General features: G+C 48.5%; 1 protein-coding gene and 1 long non-coding RNA gene across 39 annotated transcripts in view; one reads left to right on the top strand and one right to left on the bottom strand.

Annotated features, from left to right (window-relative positions):
- Positions 1–12,969: 12,969 nt before the first annotated feature.
- The window catches only part of MAPT (microtubule associated protein tau), a 119,441-nt gene continuing 112,634 nt past the window's right edge, over positions 12,970–19,776 (top strand). For 24 of the 37 annotated variants that reach the window (XM_086357199.1, XM_086357190.1, XM_086357187.1 and 21 more), the window contains exon 1: positions 12,980–13,152. The gene's annotated coding sequence lies outside the window, so the exon portion shown is untranslated. Of the gene's footprint in view, positions 13,153–19,776 lie in introns of all 37 variants that reach the window. The other 13 variants (XM_086357201.1, XM_086357197.1, XM_086357195.1 and 10 more) reach the window with 6 other exon arrangements.
- LOC147351408 (uncharacterized) lies at positions 15,157–16,716 on the bottom strand. Of its 2 annotated transcripts, none has more exons than XR_015147501.1 (2): positions 15,945–16,716; positions 15,157–15,706 (listed from the first exon to the last, which is right to left on the bottom strand). It is a non-coding gene; the product is annotated as an uncharacterized LOC147351408 (long non-coding RNA). The 2 variants fall into 2 exon arrangements; XR_015147502.1 differs by having other exon boundaries at positions 15,157–15,458; positions 15,945–16,204.

Here is a 19,776-nt window from a genome sequence, read left to right as displayed (position 1 = left end):
TCCACTTAATTTATTGTTATTTTTATTTATTTTTGGCTGCACTGGGTCTTCTTTGCTGTGCACAGACTTTCTCTATTTGTTGTGAGCCAGGTGCTCTGGCTTCTCAATGAGGTGGCTTCTCTTGCGGAGCACGGGCTTTGGGGTGCCTGAGCTTCAGAAGTTGGGGTGCATGAGCTTCAAAAGTTGTGGTGCATGGGCTTAGCTGTTCCATGGAACGTGGGATCTTCCTGGACCAGGGATCAAACCCATGTCCCCTGCACTGGCAGGCAGATTCTTTACTACTGAGCCACCAGGGAAGTCTGAAAGTTATTTTCTATTGTAAAATGTCAGATTTGAAAGGTTGATTGTCTCAGAGAATATATCATTTGTATACAAAGCATGGGCCCACATTTTTCTCCAGGATGCTTCTTTTCAAAGGGTCAGAATTTTTTTAAAGCTAAGCAATCCCCAGAGGGTCTTTTATTTCCCTCATTTTACAAACGAGGCAACAGGCACAAAGAAGTCAAGTGTTTTACCCAGTAATGCCAGCTAGTTAGCAGCATTGGCCATAAGGAATCCTAAAAATTAATCAACGATCAGGGTTTCCCTCTGATGTTTGCAAACTAATTAAGAAAAATATGGTAACAAAAACTTCTTTTGGACAGGTATGCCTTTTTAAGGCTTAAGTTTAAGCCGTAAGTTTGGGGGGTTTTTTAGCTACATGAATATTAAATTGAATTTTTCTCTTTTGTGCATTCATCTACAAAATGTTTTATCTTTTACATCAAACAGTAATGAACCTTGGCTTCATGTTTCTCTGCCCTTCACCTCTACCTCTGGAATCTGAAACAAACACTTCAGGGTACCAAGGGAATTAGGACAGAAGAATTCTTTGTAAAGGAGTTACTTTAGTCATTGGTCACTCTGGTTTACCTAGTTTGAATATTCACGTGCGTCTTCCTTAAAGAGACAAGCACTCCTATAGTCATGATGTTTGGTACAATTTTTCTTCTTTAGCCTGTTCATAATTTTGATTCCACATCTCAAACCCAAAGTCATTGGCCCTAACTTACCAGAAGAAAGCCGTTATTGTGGATGAACATGCAAAGCACGCTGGCCCTGAGATGCTATTGTGGAGCACAAAAGCCCCTCTGTGACTTTGTGAGAGCCGGTCCCCCACATCACACAGCAAGCAAAAGGGCCCGCACTGTGCTCATGCTCTGTTTAACCCTCCCGAATTTGTAAACAACTGAAACATAACACAAACAAGTCGTTTCTTTTTTTAGCTCGCTCATGTTTTAAACTCAATAAAGTGTTTGTTAATTAACTTCATGAGCTTTTCATTTTTTTAACCCCAGACTATCCCGGCATTTGAATGGACTCCACTGGCTGGTCTGAATGGGATGGTTTCTTCGCATAAGGGCTGACTTCTGTGTATAGCAGTCCTGTGCAGGTCCTTAGAGCAGTCAGGTTAGGCTGGGATTATGGTGCAATGACAAAGGATACCCAAATCTCAATGGTTTGACAGGAGTTCGCCTTCCTCTCATGTTATGTGTCCTGTGAGGATCAGGAGGGGGCTTGGAGTTCATGGTAATTACTCAGGGGCCCTGCCCGAAGGAAGCTCCATCTGACCTGTGCTTCGACACTCGCCTCAGTGGACAGAGAGAATGCCCGAGGGACTCACACAAGCAATCAAAGGCTCCAGCCCAGAAGTGACACCCGGCACAACTCACTGGTCTGAACTGGTCACATGACCATACACAGCAGGGAGTCCAGTGCCCTGTGGCTCACCAGGCCTCAGCATATACACACGCCATTCACAAGAATCCCACCTTCAGACTGTGTCCAGGGGAGAAACCTCTCTGAGGAGAAAGTGAAAGTGTTAGTCGCCCAGTCATGTCTGATTCTTTGCGACCCCATGGACTGTAGCCCACCAGGCTCCTCTGTCCATGGAATCTCCCAGGCAAGAATACTGGAGAGGGCTGCCGTTTCCTTCTTCAGGGGATCTTCCCGACCCAGGGATGGAACCCAGGTCCCTTGCATTGCAGGCAGATTCTTTACCATCTAAGCCACCAGAGGGCCCAGTGCCAAATCAACCACTTAAGTATCAGTTATGAGCGAGGCCTGAATGGAACTAAGGAATAAAGACAACCAAAGTCATAGAATTTTTCACCTAGTTTTTCTCGTTGTTGTTTTGTTCTGGCCATGCTTCATGGCTTGTGGGATCTTAGTTTCTCAAGCAGGGATGCAACCCAGGCCCCTGGCAGCAGAAAGTGAAGTGAAGTCACTCAGTCGTGTCCAACTCTTTGTGACCCCATGGACTGTAGCCTACCAGGCTCCTCTGTCCATGGGATTTTCCAGGCAATAGTACTAGAGTGGATTGCCATTTCCTTCTCCAGGGTATCTTCCCGACCCAGGGATTGAACCTGGGTCTCCTGCATTGTAGACAGATGCTTTACTGCCTGAGCCACCAGGGAAGTCCAATCTTAACCACAGACCACCAGGAAATTCCAAATTTTCACCTAATTTTTTGGTATGTGAGTATATCTCATTTTTTTCAAAAACTGACATGTTCCTCCGTGGAGGAAAAAAAGTCAGAGGTGCTTGTGATATCTCCCAGGTAGAACCCAGCAATGCTGTTACATGTCCTACAACGCACAGGACAAGCCCCCACGACAAAACTTGTTGTCTAGAATTCTTCCAGGCACATAAATCTGAGTCCAGGTCTCATATCTCCCCTCTGAGCCTACTTAGGATCATGGGACAAGGTCCTGGATAGACCCTAAGGCTGACATGGTTGAGAAGTCCTGTATTAGAGTAAAGCCAAGTTCACATTTGGAAAACACAAAACAAAATAAATCCCCAAACCAAAATGAGCAGAAGTCTGCCTTGAGTTCAACCCCTGCCTGTTGAATTCGCGGGGAGGTTGTTGTTCCAGCTGCTGAAATCACATGGAAGCGTCCATGAGATGGGCTGCAGCCAGGCCCTACAAGCTGTGGTGACCCAGATTAGGAATCTGATCAGGGCTTACAAGGGGCCTTGATTCTCTGAATGCCCATTAGTACCTTTTCCCCAGCAGTGGCAACCAGATGACGTCAGATATTCCTGGGGGTGAAAGCTCCCCCAGCAGAGACTCTGCTTTAACACACTGTTCAAGTTTGCTAAGGTACCATTCCAGTTGTGCTGCAGAGGGCCAAACCTGGAACAAAGCATAGAGGGCCTGATTTTTAAACCCAGCTCTGCCATTAAATCACTCACTGCCTTTCCTTTTTGGGCCTCTGCTTCTGTACCTGTAAGGTGAGAGGCTCAAACAGGACAATTTCCTAAAGTCTGTTCAGAGCTTCCTATTGTTCTAGGGCTTGGCTTCTGGAATTTTTCTTTCCAATTAATACTGTGCCAGTCATAGCCTCACCCTCTCCAAAGAAACAGTGAAGTATTTCTTTCTTTATTTTTTTCTTTTCTTAAAGAGGAGTTGTTTTGATAGTAGAGGGATAGTAATTTTATTTATTTACTTATTTATTATTTTGGCCACTCCACTCAGCATGCAGGATTTTAATTCCCCCACCAGGGATTGAACCCGGGCCCTTGGCAGTGAGAGCCTGGAGTCCTAACCTCTGGACAGCCAGGGAATTCCCAGAGTGAGGATTTTGGCTGCACGGTGACACAGACCAGGTGACAGCAGCCACCTGGACTGATGAAGGGACGAAAGAATGTGAAGGGCGGCAGCCATGGAGTAAACAGGAGGGGACTGGGGAGAGGCACTGGCAGGGGAGGTTCTGAATCCACCAAAAGGCATTTTCTGGGCTGACCCCACACTGAAAAGTTATCTGTGATCCAAGGAATAAGAAGAGGTGGGCAAGGGCTGCTAAACGGTTTTTGGAGGAGAAGTTAGGAGAAACAGCATGCAAAGTACACAGAAAAAAGAGCAGTGTACCAAGAAAGGGAGGGAATTGTGTGTGTGTGTGTATGTGTGTGTGTGTGTGTGTGTGACTCTGTTGTATCCTTGCTAATGGCAAGAGAAACTGAACCATTTCAATTCAGCTTGAATCTGCCTACGACCTTTTAAAAAAAAATGATCACAGGATTATTAGGTTTGCTGGTCTCTTAAAGGCCTCTTGACCTTGTTCAGCTGTAATCAAAAGACAGGGGCAAGAGGAGAGAGGAGAGAGAAGCCCCCTTGCTCTTTACCATCCACATTTTCTCCTGGTCCATCTCAGAATCCAATAAAGCCTGACAGTGAACTTGAAAGGGAGTGAGAGGTATTTAATAAAGGGCTGTTCTGTCTAAACAATGATTCAGGAATTTTTGGAAGCTGGGAGAAACAGGCTGAACAGCTTTTCCACTCCAGGTCCCCTAAAGAGGGTTTATGCATGTCTTTTATTTGTCTTAGTTTTGAACCTGCTTTTTTTTTTTTTCTTTTTCAGCCACATCAACACTTTTCTGGATTGCTGATAAACTGAGCTCTCAGGCTTTGCTATATGCCACAGTCTGCCCCTGTTTCTCACCCAGTTCCTCTTTTATTCATTCAGTCTGCCAATCCCTCATCAGCTGTTTATGAAGAACCTACTGTGTGTCGAGTACTGTATTACAGGCCGAGGATACAAAGGTGAACAAAATACAGTTCAGGCCTTCCAGGCATCACACTCAGATGGATAAGTACGTAAGCGATCACCCGCCAGTGTGGTAAGTGGGTCTCTCGGGGTAACTCCTGGCCTTAAAAGGCAGGTCTCAGGTGAGCCTTCTGAGGAGGGAGCACTGGAGCTAAGTTTTGAAGGGCAAACAGAAGCTATTTGGGCACTAAAGAGGGAATGATCTAGGCTTATGAAAGGTTTGAAAGCAAGAGAATTTGGTGATCCATTGACGTGTAAAGTTATATTCACATTGAATATAATGTGATTGGATGGTAGTGTTTCGTGAGGACCCAGGCCATGTCTGCCAAGCCAAGGCAGTGTGTGTCTGTTTCAAACCACATTATTGAATATACAGTGTTGATTTACTAACACTGAGCTCACAGCCAACAGGGTGTTCCCAGGTGGTGCTGGTGGTAAAGAACCCGCCTGCCAGTGCAGGAGGCCTAAGAGACAGCAGGTTTGATCCCTGGGTTGGGAAGATCCTCTGAGGAGGGCGTGGCAATCTACTCCAGTATTCTCACCTGGAGAGTTCCATGAAGAGAGGAGCCAGCCGGCTACAGCCCATAGAGTCACAAAGAGTCAGACACGACTGAAGCGACTTAGCATGCACGCACGCACAGCCAACAGCCTGTAACTAGTGCCTGCTAATGCTTTCCTAATACATGTATTTTCTCCATGAGGCACATCACACCCTCCTCGCGCAGAGAAATGTTAGAGCCATTTTAAACAGCAAAATCACCAGCAAAACCCACAAAACCACAGGAACTGTGGCACTAAATAGATGGCAGAAAGGACACTTGCTTACAGTGTGAGAGGTGAAAACAGAGAAGTGATGCCTTGCTGGACCTCAGCTGGGAATGAGTGAGGTTGGACCAATAACATTTTTTGCACCCCTGTGCATACACACAAATGACCGCAGAAGTGCCACGAGTATGGGAGAGTGTACAAAAACATTTTAGGGAGTAGCAAATTCACAGATAGGGAGTCATAAATAATGAGGATCATCTGTATTTCAGAAACATAAATACAAACCCTGAAATTCTCACTACTGCCAATGACCATTGTATTCAGTAGAATATTTTGATTTTGGGCTTTCCTGGTGATCCAGTGGTTAAGAATTCACCTTGCAAAGCAAGGGACACAGGTTCGATCCCTGGTCCAGGAAGATTCCCACATGCCGTGGAGCAACTAAGCCCATGTGTCACAACTACTGAAGCCTGCCTGCCTAGAGCCCATGCTCTGCAACAAGAGAAGCCACCGCAATGAGAAGCCCGCTCACCACAACGAAGAGTAGCCCCCGCTCGCCGAAACTAGAGAAAGCTTCCGTGCAGCAACGAAGACCCACCACAGCCAAAAATAAACAAATAAAGTTTGAGAAGTAACAGGAAAACAACCCCAAGGGGAGTAAAAGAATATTTTGATTTCTCCTAGAATGCACGAGAAAGGCATACCTGAGTTTGGAGCTACCGATGGATTTAAGACTAAAGATCTGAGACTCCTTACACACTGCTGGTGGGGATATAAACGGATGCAGTCACCATGGAAAACAGGATGAAAGCTCCTTGAAAAATTAAAAGTAGAATTGCCATATTGCCAAGGATTTAACTTCTGGGTATTTACCCAAAGAAAACAAACATACTAATTTGAAAAGATACATACACACCAGGGCTTCCCAGATGGCGCTAGTGGTAAAGAACCTGCCTGCCAGTGCAGGAGACATAAGAGATGTGGGTTCGATCCCTGGGTCGAGAAGACCCCCTGGAGGAAGGTATGGCAACCCTGTCCAGCATTCGTGCCTGGACAATCCCATGGACAAAGGAGCCTGGAGGGCTACAGTCCACGGGGTCACAAAAGAGTCATACACAACTGAAGTAACTTAGCGTGCACGCAGCATATGCGCACCAATGTTCATTGCAGCATTATTTAAATAGCCAGGCTCGGATGGTAAAGAATCTGCTGTAATTCAGGAGACCTGGGTTCAATCCCTGAGTTAGGAAGTTCCCCTGGAGAAGGGAATGGCAACCCACTCCAGTACCCTACACCAGAGAATTCGGTGGACAGAGGAACCTGGAGGGCTACAGTCCATGGGGTCACAAAGAGTTGGACTCAGTCGTGACTACTACACATGTGACCTGACAAGATATGGAAGCAACCTAAGTGTCCACTGACAGATGAATGGATGAAGAAGATATGCTGTGTGTGTATACTTATGTATATACATACGTATATGTAAAATGGGATATTACTCATCCATTAAAAAGTAAAATAGAATCTAGTCATATGTGACAACATGGATGAATCTGGAGGGCATTCTGCTGAATGAAATAAATCAGAGAAATAAAAATACTGTATGATCTCACTTGTATGTGAACTCTCAAAAACAAACATAAAACAGAAACAGACTCAGATAGGGAGAAAAAAATGGGTGGTTGTCACAGTGGAGGGGCGTGACGTTGGCAAAATAGGTGAAGGGGATACAGAGGTACAAACCTCTAGCTGTAAAGTAAATAAGCCATGAGGATGTAACATACAGCATGAGGAACATGGTCAATGATATCGTAATGACTTTGTATGGGGACAGATGGTTATTAGACTTACACGGTGATCATTTCACACATATGCAAAGTCAAATCACTATGTACTGTACCTGAAGCTAACATAATAATGTCCATCAACTGGATTTCAATTTTTAAAAAAAGGCTAAAAATCTGGGAACTTGTAGAAAGCTACATTACACTGAAGCAGTGTTCAAAACAGACCATCCTGAGTCATTCTAGAAGGAAAGCCAGCCAGAGGGTGACTTACAGCTCACTCCCTGATGCCAGGGAAGCCAGACTACTGAACTAGCAGACTCATTTCCGACTGCAGCAAAGCAAAATACGTCAGAGCCCCAGAGAGCTCTCTGTTCTGTCAGCTGTCAGCAACTACACTGTATTGGTCTAGGGAGGAGCATCAAAAAATCATGGTGTCTTGAGTTGCCACTTGCTGACAGAAACGCAGCAGGCTTTGCCCAACACTGTGTTACAAGAACAGCCTAGGCAGCCAGTGCTTCAGAATTTTCCAGAACCAGTGATAAATAAGCTCCTTAAGCTGCTAAATCCCAGAGAACCTCTGGGGCAAGGATTTACTTGAAATGCTAGACATGCGACAAGAAGTTGTATTTAACATTTAAAAGGATAGGTCGTCACTTATATAGGAACAAAAGAAGTTCCAGAACGCAGTTCCCTCAGAGTCTCATCTCGTGGCTGTCCCACTGACTTCATGGGGACTTCCCTTGATCAAAAAATTATAATGCTTAGAATTTTATTTTTAATGATATTTCATGTATTTTAATTGTAATACTGCATTCTTTTAACATCTATTTATTTTATTTTTGGTTGCACTAAGTCTTTATTCCTGCACGTGGGCTTTCTCTAGCTGGGGTGCAGGGGCTCTAGGGTACCACAGGCTTCAGTAGTTGTGGCGCACAGGTTAGCTGTTCCACGGCATGTGGGATCTTCCCAGACCGGGGATCGAACCCCTGTCCCCTGCACTGGCAGATGGATTCTTATTGACTGTACTACCAGTGAAGTCCTAGAATTTTATTTTTAAGTAAATATTTTTAAATAATGTACGCCATAACCTGCCTGGGTGGTACCTAACACCAAGTTTTTTGTTTTGTTTTTTGCATTTTTCCAATTTTGTTTGAATTTAATTTTAAAAGGTGGATTTTATTTTTAGAGTAGTTTTAGGTTCAAATAAAACTGAGTAGAAAATACAGAGTTTCCACAAACTTCTTGCCCTCTCCCACACATAGCTTTACCCACCATCAACATCAGGCATCAGAGTGGTAACTCTGTTACAATCCATGAGACCTATATTGATACATCATTATCACCCAAAATCCACAGTTTACATTAGAGCTTTTAAAAAATATATTTATTTATTATTTTTGGTTGCACCAGGTCTTTGTTGCTGTGCGCGGACTTTCTCTAGTTACGATGAGCGGTGGCTGCTCTTCCTTGCGGCCTGAGGGTTTTTCATTGGTGGCTTCTCTTGGGCAGCACAGGCTCTAGGCACATGGGCTTAGGAGTCGTGGTGCTCAGGCATGTGGGATCTTCCTGGACCAAGGATCGAACCCATGACCCCTGTATTGACAGGTGGATTCTTATCCATTGTACCACCAGGGAAGTCTTACCTTAGAGTTTACTCTTGGTGTTGTACGTTCTGTGAATTTTGACAAATGTATGATGACCTGAATTTACCATTAAAACATCATACAGAAGAATTTTCTGCCTAAAAATCCTCTTTGCCCCACTTCCTCCCCCTCAATCCCTGACAACTATTGACCTTTTTACTGTCTCTACAGGTTTATCTTTTCCAGAATGTCATACAGTGGGGATCACACAGTATGTATCCTTTCCAGATTGGTTAGCCCTCAATGTATAAGATCAATATCGATTAATAAGTCACCTGCAAATCACTATACCGAGAGCACCTTATAATCCTGGTTGTCACTGAATTCCCCACAGAAAGGAGGCATATAAGTGTTAGTTGCAAGTATAAGCAACCTCCTTTTCTGATTAAAAAAAATTAGGACACTAATAATAGCACTTAGAACTTGGTATTAGTTAGAAAAAAAGTGATAATGATATTCACTCTGAACCAAGAACAGCTTGTAAACAATAAAGTCAAGTACAACCTCCAGCCTGTAGCCAGTGAGATGTGACTCAGATCTCAATATTTTGGTAACTTAGAATTCTTATTTTTTCCAGTTTTATTAAGATATAATTGACAGACTTCACAGTATAAGTTTAAAGTGTACAGCAGGGGTACTTCACTGGTGGGGCCAGTGGTTAAGAATCTGCTTTCTAATGCAGGGGATATGCCAGGTTTGATTCCTGGTTGGGGAATTAAGATCCCACATGCTGTGGGGCAACTAAGCCTGAGTGTTGCAACAAGAGAAGCCATGCACCACAATGAAGACCCAGGGCAGCCAAAATAAAAAAAAATTTTAATATGTATATATATATATATATATATATAGAGAGAGAGAGAGAGAGAGAGGAAGGATTACAACAGTAAGTTTAGTTACAAAAAAAAGTCTTTTTCCTTGCAGTGAGAACTTTTACTCTCTTAGCACACCAGGCAATAGTGTTAACTACAGTCATCACGTTGTACATTGCTTCTTACTTACAGAATTCTGACTACATCGTCCATAGAGTGGGATTTTGCCAGTGATGGCACAATTTAAGTGAAAGTTAATGCTCGACTTGGTTTCAAGTTCTATATTTGGGGCACCCCTCTGAGAACTCCCCAAATCACCTGACACTCCCTGAGGTGGGGAGATCCAATATGACTGAGCAAAGCCAGATATAAGGAGAGGCTGACCTCATGGATCTGTTATGCCTTGTCCCTATTTCTGGGGCCCAGGATCATCCTCACTTTTTTGACAATAGATCTACTCTGCTGAGTCACATGTAACTGAAACCCCCATCTGCAGTTTGTCCTGCTTCTTGTTGGAATCCAGAAAACCTAAACAAGGGTCAGTGTTCTCAGCAGGATAATAGCGGGAAGGAGAGGTGGATAAGAAGCATTCCGGAAATATAAAGACAGAAAGGAAAATATGGGCCTAAGCAAAAATTACTGAGACGTAAGTCTAGAGAAATTAAGGCACGGATCGGCCTCCCTTTATATAATTGTGGTGTTTATAAATCTGCCTGTAGATCAACTCATTTGTCAAATGCAACAGGGAACTGACATTTAGCAGAGTTTGGATGTGGTTCCTTTTGTATGGTGGAGCATTTGTCTGTAATGTTAATAACTAATTTTCTAATCTAGTTTATAGATAGCATAGATATTCCCCTACGGTGGCTTTGAGAGAAGATGTAGGTGTCCCATCAAAGCATCTTGCCTAGGAAATTCCCTGGTGGTCTAGTGGTTAGGATTCGGTGCTTTCGCTGCCATGGACCCGGGTTAAATACTGTAAGATGCATGACACAGTCACAAACAAACAAACAAAAACCTTGCTGAGCGCACAATTAGACAGAACAAATGCCCTTCTGGTTGTCCAAATACTCTGCCAGGTTGGAAATATCCCTTTCAGTTGGAATGATTAGGGGAGGCTTTGGTAAAATTTGAACTAGGGTTTGAAAGTTAGGTAGGATATTGGTGGATGAAGAAAGAATAAGGACTTTGCAGGCAAAGGAGAACCCCAGAGGAGAGTAAAAGTTCAGTCAGGCAAGCTCAGTTGGCCATAGAGTAGATGAGAGAGAAAACTGGAGAGGACAGAGGCTCAGATGATGTGCTGGGGGGCGGAGTAGGGGCTGGGGAAGGGGATGCACAGGAGTTTTAGGAGGAGTTTAATTTCACTTATGGAGCAGTTAGAAGCCTTTAGGCAGGGTGGGCTGACATAGAAAGAAACAGAGAAGGGAGACCAGTAAGGTCACTACATATTCAGAACCATGAAAATGGTCTTTAGGGTAAAGGTGGCAGAACCACCAAAGGGTCAATTCTAGAGACTCAGAACTTAAAATATTGGCTCCCATCTACACCATCCACTCAGTGCTCCCAGTATATATTAATTAAACCCCTGTGAATAAAAAATCTTTAGTTACTTTCTTTTTGTATTAATCTATAACATACAAGGGCTTCCCAGGTGACAAGAGTGGTAAAGAACTCACCTGCCAGTGCAGGAGATGTAAGAGACATGGGTTCAATCCCTGGGTTGGGAAGATCCCCTGGAGGAGGGTATGGCAACCCACTCCACAACTCTTGCCTGGAAAATCCCATGGACAGAGGAGCCTGGTGGGCTACAGTCCATAGGGCCGCAAAAAGTCGGACACGACTGAAGTGACTTAGCACATAACACGTAACAGTTTTGAAAAATTGTGAGCTATGCAAATAAAACTTTAAGACAAATTCCTGTCCTTTTAGTACAAGACAGCAGTCCCCAAGCCCTCATGCATTTAAAGCCTCCCACTGACTGTCAGGGCTTAAATTAGATGTTGGGGAGACCAGCTAAGGACAAAGCCCAGAGATTGGCTGACTGAGAGGATGAAAGCCTCTGCTGCTAATTCGCTTCAGTCGTGTCGGACTCTGCGACCCCATAGACAGCAGCCCACCAGGCTCCCCCATCCCTGGGATTCTCCAGGCAAGAACACTCTGGTCACTTTCAATCTGAAGCAGTGTTATTCAGGTGAGAATCTCCAGCAGGCACTTAGAAATCCAGATCTCAAATTCTACACAGTGTAACAGTGTTTGACAAACAAGATAAAAATAACTTTATATGTGAAAATGTTTTGTAAGGGGGTAAGTGAAACTTCATCTAATTTAAGATTTTATTCTTAGGGTTAAGATAATAGATGTGAATGATCCTTGTTAAAACAAAAAAACCCCAAACCCTTCAAAACCTTGCACTACCTTATTACCTGGGATTTCTTTGGAAAGAATGATGCTAAAGCTGAAACTCCAGTACTTTGGCCACCTCATGCGAAGAGCTGACTCATTGGAAAAGACTCTGATGCTGGGAGGGACTGAGGGCAGGAGGAGAAGGGAACGACAGATGAGATGGCTGGATGGCATCACTGACTCGATGGACGTGAGTCTGAGTGAACTCCGGGAGTTGGTGATGGACAGGGAGGCATAGAGTGCTGCGATTCATGGGGTCGCAAAGAGTCGGACACGACTGAGCGACTGAACTGACTGACTGACTGAAGTTAGCCTTAACTCAGTTTTAAGTCTTAGCAAATTGAAGTAGATTTGCCAAGAATTCACCTTGATCAATAACAAAAAAAGGTGAAAAGAAAGCAGGCCGAAAGAAAGCAGATCCAATGAAACTGATCTGCAACCAGGGGAATCATTTCGGGAAATTCAGGGGAGGGTCAGGGTGCCAGCGATAAGCGGGGCAAGCCCGGGGAGGTTTTGAGGTCTGGGGTGGACGCACTGGAGGGATGTCCATATGGAAACCCGCCCAGAACCTTCCCGAGACAGGATATCACTCCAAGACGTCAGGGGGATAAAAGAGGCAGCGGACCTGGGGGCGGAGCACCCAGGCCCTTCTCGACCCAGGGAGCAACCAAGCCACCCTCCCAAGGGAGGAGACCCCGCAGACAAAGGCTCCAACCGCGACAGGAGACCCAGAGTGCGCCTGCGCCAAGGGACGCGCGTGCGCGTTGTGGTCAGCGCCGCGGCCCAAGTCGTGGGAGGAGGGGAGACCCGGGACGGGAAGCGCCGAGAGGAGAGAGCAGGGAGGCGGGGAAGGGCCGAACCTTGGGGCGCTCGCGCGCGCCCACTGGTGGCCGGAGGAGAATACGCCCACCAAGTCCTCACGGCCCGCCCCTCCCCTGGGGAGGCTCGCGCTCCCGCTGCTCGCGCCTGCGCCGCCCGCCGGCCGCTGGAGCGCGCCCTCTCCGCTCGTGCGCGCGCTCGCAATCTCCGCCACCCACCAGCTCAGGCACCAGCAGCAGCGCCGCCGCCGCCGCCGCCCACCTTCTGCCGCCGCCACCACAGCCACTTTCTCCTCTGCCTCCCTCTACTGTCCTCGCCCTCTGTCGACTATCAGGTAAGTGCGAGGCTCCGAAATCTGCCTCCCCGTCCGCCCGGCTGCACCTGCATACCGCCTCCCCTCTCCTCAGAGATGGGTTTCATGAGGTGGGCATTGGTCGGGGGCAACGGCGGCGGCCGCCGCTCCTTGCGCCCTCTGCGCTCCAGCGCTGGGATTGATTGGGGTGACTTGGAAAGGGACCCATGCAAGGGATGCACGCGTGTGTGTGTGTATGTCCTGTGTGTGTGTGGGGGGGGGGGGGCTGTCTATACGACCCGCTTCACGCAGACCCGGCAGAGGTTGTGCCCACAGGGTGGGGCGCGGATGGCGGTGATCTGGGGGAGGGGGCTGCTATGCACGCTCGAACACCGTCTTTTGCCGCAATGGGCGTGTGACTCTGTGGGGGGTGGGTGGAGAGGGGTCCAATGACGACCCCCAAAACCTAACCTGTAATCCAATTTCTCTGCCTCGGTTTGCAGACAAGGTATTGATCGGTTTCTAGAAAAGATGACTCCCTGCCTGCCCCTCCCTACCCCTCCCCGGCCCTGATTCCAGCCGGGCTTTCGCTGCCCTTGGTTTAAGGCGGTGGCCCACCCTCTTCTCGTTTTCCTCCTTCAGAAACCCGCAGGGGACATTTGGGGGCTGGGAGTGAAATCGGGGAGATGGGGAGGGGTCTTGGCGCTGTCACTTTAGTTGCCCTTCCCCCTGCGCGCGCCTGGCACCGAGACGCGAGCAGCGCAGTGCCCGAGAGAACGTAGTGCGCGGATCCCAATGTGGAGGCTCAACAAGGCAGGGTCACCTGGACTTGGGATATGGAAGGACTTCGCAGCTGCAGATCCCGGCTCGAGGGTGCGCACAGCCGCAGCCCCGCACAGACCCGCTCAGGGGCGGCAGGTGCATTTCGGGGCGGGCCCCTTTCTCTGCGCTCTGCGCCGGGCGTCCGGCGTGTGCGCTCCCTGCCGGAGGCGCGGGGCTGGCGCGCAGGGCTCGCCCCTCACTGCGGCAGTGGGTGTGGACCCGGGTGGGCGAGGAGGGGGAGGGCAGGCTGTGCCTCCTCCCACTTCCACCCTGCTTTTTTCCCCTCCGATCGCGAGGTGCCATCTTTTTGCGGTGTGTCACGTCTTTAAAGCGCCATGCCAAGCCGGATGGCTGAGCTCTGGAGGACAGGGCGGGGACTGTCATTAAGGGGAGGGGGAGCAATTAGCGCTGAAATCTTGGCATTTTGCTGCCTGAGTACCGGGGGCGTTCACCCGAGATCTTCCTCGGGGGCTTGACTGCTTTGTGTGTAGGGCTTACGTGATTTGTGTTGCCAGCCCTGATTTTTGGCTTTTATTCTATGAAGGTGTTTAACCAGAGCTCCCGCCCCTCCCCCCGCTTTTTGCCCCTCATTTCCGAGCCCTTTGTTAGATCTCGGAGCTCGCCGGGGTCGAGGAACTCTAGTCCTCCCGGGGGGCACGCATGGACCGGGCGTGACCCCGCGCAGCCCTCTCCCAGAACTGGGGCGCGCGCCAGAAAGCCTCCGAGGGGCCGAAGGGGTGGGATCCGAGGTCCCTGCGCGCCTTGCCGGTGGCCGCAGAGGAACGATGCCCCTCCCCATACCTGGAGCGTCCGGGGGCCACGCCCCACCAGGCTGCACAGCGAGGAGCACCGGCAACCCCCGGTGGGAGCTCGAAGGCGGGGCCCCTCTTCGCTTCACGCCCTGTTGCTTCGCCAGGAGGGAGATTGTGAGGAGGGGGCAAGAGGTTTTCTCGGGTGCTGCGGGCCACACCCATTTTATTAAGCGGACTGGAGAGGGGGCAGGGGAGGTTGTCAAGGAGACCACAAGAGCCGGGGGAATGGACCTTGGGGCGTTGCCCCGCCCCTTCGGAACAGAGATTGGGAACCTGGGATAGGCAGGGCCAGGCCCCGGGCCCCGGCTGCTGGGGGATGCTGGAGGGAGACCTCCCCCCCAAACCCTGAACCCATGGCTCTTCTTATTGGACTCCGGTGGCTGCAGCCACGCAGATAGACATCTCTCTGTTTTTATTATTGTAGTCGAATTTTATTTTAGAACTGTGCTGGATTTTCGCTTAAGAGTCCGAGTTCGCCGCCGCCTTGAAACCCGGAGGTGAGGATGGGGGAGGGGGCATTGGGGGAGGGGGGAAGGGATAGAGAGGCGAGTACGGGCCCTGGAGAACATATCCGAGCCTCGCCTTCCTTCCATTGGCCAGATCCTGGCCGGCTTTCTGGTTAATTCTATCGCTGGAAACTGGTGCAAGGGCGCAGTTCTGAGAAGGATGAGCACTTTAGGGGCCAAATCGTCTTCTCGAGCCGCGCAGATTTATCTGAATAGGCGGGGAATGACTCGGTCGGGGATCGAGAGCCTGCCCCGCGCCAGGCCGAACCTTCCCGTGGCTTCAAGATCGAAGCTGGTTTGGAGAGGTTCAAGGATCAATTCGAGCATCATCCCCGCCAATAGAACTGGACGAGAGATTCTGATACCAGACAGAACGAGGGTCTCGGAGCGGCCCTGGGAACGGGGAGCCCGCGGCCACGGCTGCCCGGGATGGACCTGGGGCAGAGAGGTCATCTCCTGTCGGTTGGGGGAAAAAGAGCCAGCAGAGGCGAGTGCCTTTAGCCCAGTACTAGAAACAAAGTGCAGTGCAGGCGTCCGCGATTTTACTCTATTTTGTGGTGTTTTGGCGATTTGATGGGGCTCTGGGGTCTGCAAGGCCAGGAGGAGTTGTGAATAGGGGAATCCGGGGACCAGGAGGTGGCCCTTCCTACGCTGAACCAGAACTCCATCCCTGACTCTGGGTGGGCTTGCCTACCTGGGATCTCCAGGGATGCCCCGTTTGCGCCCACGCTCCGACGCTGAAGCTCCGAGCCAGTCGCCGCATCAAGGTTTCCTGGCACCGATTCGAGGGCCATCGACTCCTGTCCCGGAATCTCCAGCAGGCGGGGGCTGTTTTAAGTCCGGAAGACCTGCTTGACGTCAGGCACTCGGGACCATGGGCGGGTCTCTGGCTAGTATGGGTTGGGATGGTTGAGGGGACCTGTTGAGGGGACTGCCCGCCTGCCCCTCCGGGCCACTCGCCTTCGGGCTCAGCAGGACAGCTTCGGGTTTTATCTGATCCTTGTCCCTCCAACTGACCTGTCCGACAACAAAAAGAGAAATGCCTTTCCTACCGTAATTAATTAAAGTATCATTTTGTGTTTTATGATGCTGTTTATGTTTGTCCGATAAGAATTGCCTTCCATTCCTCCATCTCCAAACCTTCCCCTAAATAAATAGCACACCTCCTCCCAGCGACCACTCCAGAATGACTCTTGAAGCTAATCAATTTCTTGACCAACATTTGCTACTATAACAGGTTATGAGTACTGCAATAATCTGGCTTGATTCTTGGGGTTCAACTTTGGACAGTTTGAGAGAGGCACTTGTCAGCTTTGCTGGTTTAGGGAATGAATGACAGTCGTGACCGTCTGACCTCCTCTGCACATCTCAGAAGGGTGTGGCTTTTGAGTGGTTTCTAGTATCTGGCACAGATCCCCTGACAGGAACAAAAGAAATGGATTATTCCCACAAATCACAAGAAAAAAAAAAAAACTTACAGTCAGTTTGACTGAAGAAGGGTCAGATTTATTCCAGTTAGGAAAAGAGCCTCTTCTTTTGAACATGCCCCTTGACCCACATGCTCTTTGAGAGCTGTGGCAGCCTGGAGATGTTACAGAATTGGGGTGCCCTTTGTTTAAGCTGAATTTTCCTTCTGCCCTTTTAACATCAGTTCATGAAGCCCATTTGTTGAGAAGTTTAAGAAACTGTGTTTTATTCCACCTTCCCTCAGCATTTATGTGTATGATTTGGGTGGCTCCACAGCCATGTACATGAACATATGTTGATTTTCAATTAGATTGTGCCTTCCATTTACTTAATTAGTACCTTCCTTAGGCTCACCTTGAAAAAGAATCACTCAAAAACAAACAAAAACACCCTCAGGAGCTTAATACAGTGCTAGACATACAACAAGTCTTTGGGCCATGCTCATGTAACAAATAAATGGATAAAATGGGAAAATGCAGGTCGAAAAAGGTGGTGAAAAGAAAGCAGAATGGGAGGAGGGCCTTATTTGAGGTCATGTCATCAAGAAGTCTTGGGGGCCAATACAATACTGCAAAGCAGTTATCCTTCAACTAAACATAAGTAAATTTTAAAAAAGAACTTTTGGGGGGACTTCCCGCATGGTCCAGTGGCTAAGACATGGAGTTCCCAATGCAGGGGTTCGATTCCTGGTCAGAATCTAGATTGCATGTGCCACAACTAAAAAATCTCACACGTGGCAACTAAGACCCAGTGCACCCAAATAAATGAGTATTTTTTTAAAAATGAAATTTGGGAGAGAAATCCAATCCAGTTTGTCCCCTGCTGCTCTGTCAAAATGACACCAAGAACGCTGCCTGAGCCTCTCCTCCCCTCCCCTCCTCTTCCCCGCCTTCCCCCTTCCTGCTGCCTGTGCCCCCAGCCTGGTCCCCACCACTCACTTTACCTTCATTTGCCAGACGAGCAGACAGGGGAGAGACCACACTCCCCCCGGGGTAAGGAAGACCCTGCCCCACCACCTCATGCAGGAGGTCAGAGGGTCAGAGAGGGAAAAGCCCCCTTGCCTCTGCTCCTCCTTCCTCCCATTTTTCATCATTCCACTTAGAGGACCCCCAACCCTACCACACCCCCAGAAAATCCCCCCTGACCACCCATTCCTAACTTGCCAGTTGAGGCGCTTCCACTAGACTTGGAGCTGGCATGGAAGGGGCATTTCAGCCAGTGAGGGGAAGAGAACACCCCCGCGTTACCAGTGGGCTGCAGCAGAAAGAGGAATCCAACGTTCAGCTGGGACTGTCAGCGGCCTTCCTGTACAACAGTGGTTCTCAACCCCTGGGGCCACTGGGATGTCTACAGACACTTTTTTATTTCCACAACTGGGTGGTGGGTGCTACTGGCATCTAGTGGATGGAGGCCAGGGATCTGCTGAACAAGGCCCAGAATGCCTCAGAGACCTGGCCCCAAAAGTCCTAGAGCCAGGGTTGAGAAGCCCTACGACAGAAACACCGTTACCCTGGCACCATCATCTTAGTGGCATCTTATGGGGCTTTCCTCATACCTCAGTTGGTAAAGAATCCGCCTGCAATGCAGGAGACCCTGGTTCAATTCCTGGGTCGGAGAAGGGATAGGCTACCCACTCCAGTATTCTTGGGCTTCCCTTGTGGCTCAGCTGGTAAAGAATCTGCCTGCAGTGTGGGAGACGTGGGTTCAATCCCTGGGTTGGGAAGATCCCCTGGAGAAGGAAAAGGCTACTCTCTCCAGTATTCTGGCCTGGAGAATTCCATGGACTATACAGTCCATGGAGTTGCAAAGAGTTGGACATGGCTGAGCGACTTTCACTTTCACGTTCATGTTCCTTGAGTATCTTCTTGGAGTCCCTGTTCTAAGTGCTCTCTAGGGTGTGTGCTCAGTCGTGTCCGGCTCTTTGCCACCCCATGGACTATAGCCCACTAGGCTCCTCTGTCCATGGAATTATCCAGGCAGGATACTGGAGTGGGTTGCTATTTCCTCATCCAGGGCATCTTCCTGCCCCAGGGAACAAACCCAGGTCTCTGCACTGGCAGGCGGATTCTTTACCACTTGAGCCACCTGGGAAGCCCAGGTGCTCCCCGGAGATTACCTCATTTAATCCCCACAACAACCCCTTTATGTAGGCAGGTTCCGTTATCTCAGTATTACATATGGGGAAACTGGAGTACAGAGAGGTTTGGTAACTCACTGAAGGTCACACAGCCAGTGAGTAGTGGAGCTGAGTGCCTGACCGTGAACTCCTTCCCTGTTCAGCTGCACGAGGGCTTAATAGGCGATTGTGGATTAGCAGGAACCCAAGCACAATCTGTAACATTGACCCAGTGGAATATTCTAATTCCAAAACCACTGACTCACACATGAACTTTTGTAAGAGTCTCTAATTGGAGCACAGCCTAAAGCTCGGAATTTCGGCTTTGACAAATGAAACAAGGGTTTCACTCAACCTCTGTGCCTCTGTTTATAAAACAAGGAAAATACCCTGGGGATCTTAAACTTCTTCCCCTCAAATCCAGGATATTGAGACTTCTCAGTTATACAAAGGAGCAGCCAGGCCTTTTTGGCTCAAAGAAGGCTAGAAATCAAGATTAGGGGATTGTGACATAGACTCAGCTATGGTCAAAGTCAAGTTACTGAAGTTTTAGGGACATCTGATCCCCATCTTAGGTTCTGCACCTTGGAGAGGTTGAAGCTTTAGCAGCTGCCACTGGGACCCAGCTCTGAGCCTGTGGGTGTGAGAGGAGTGGGATGGGCATAGGAAGGACTTCAGGCAAGAATCTCAGTCCCCCTCAGCAAAGGTGGGCCTGGGGGCTTCTCTCACTTCCTGGGGCCCAGGCTCTGCAGTAAATATTCTCTCACACTGTGGTGTAGAGGGGCGACCTGGAATCCTCCATCCACAGGACTCATTGCCTCTCCACCCAGCTACGATCCTGCTGCTTCGCACAGCCTCCTGTGTGGGTGATTGGACACATACCACACACTCCGGACTGTCTTCTGTTCCCTTGCCAAAGAGATTGCTGTCCAAGACTTCTTTC

Source organism: Bos grunniens, chromosome 19 (genome assembly GCF_055505025.1).
Source record: "Bos grunniens cultivar Pamir isolate PY7600 chromosome 19, Bosgru_T2T1.0, whole genome shotgun sequence".
Taxonomy (NCBI): domain Eukaryota; kingdom Metazoa; phylum Chordata; class Mammalia; order Artiodactyla; family Bovidae; genus Bos; species Bos grunniens.
This window is presented reverse-complemented; position numbering and strand designations above follow the sequence as displayed.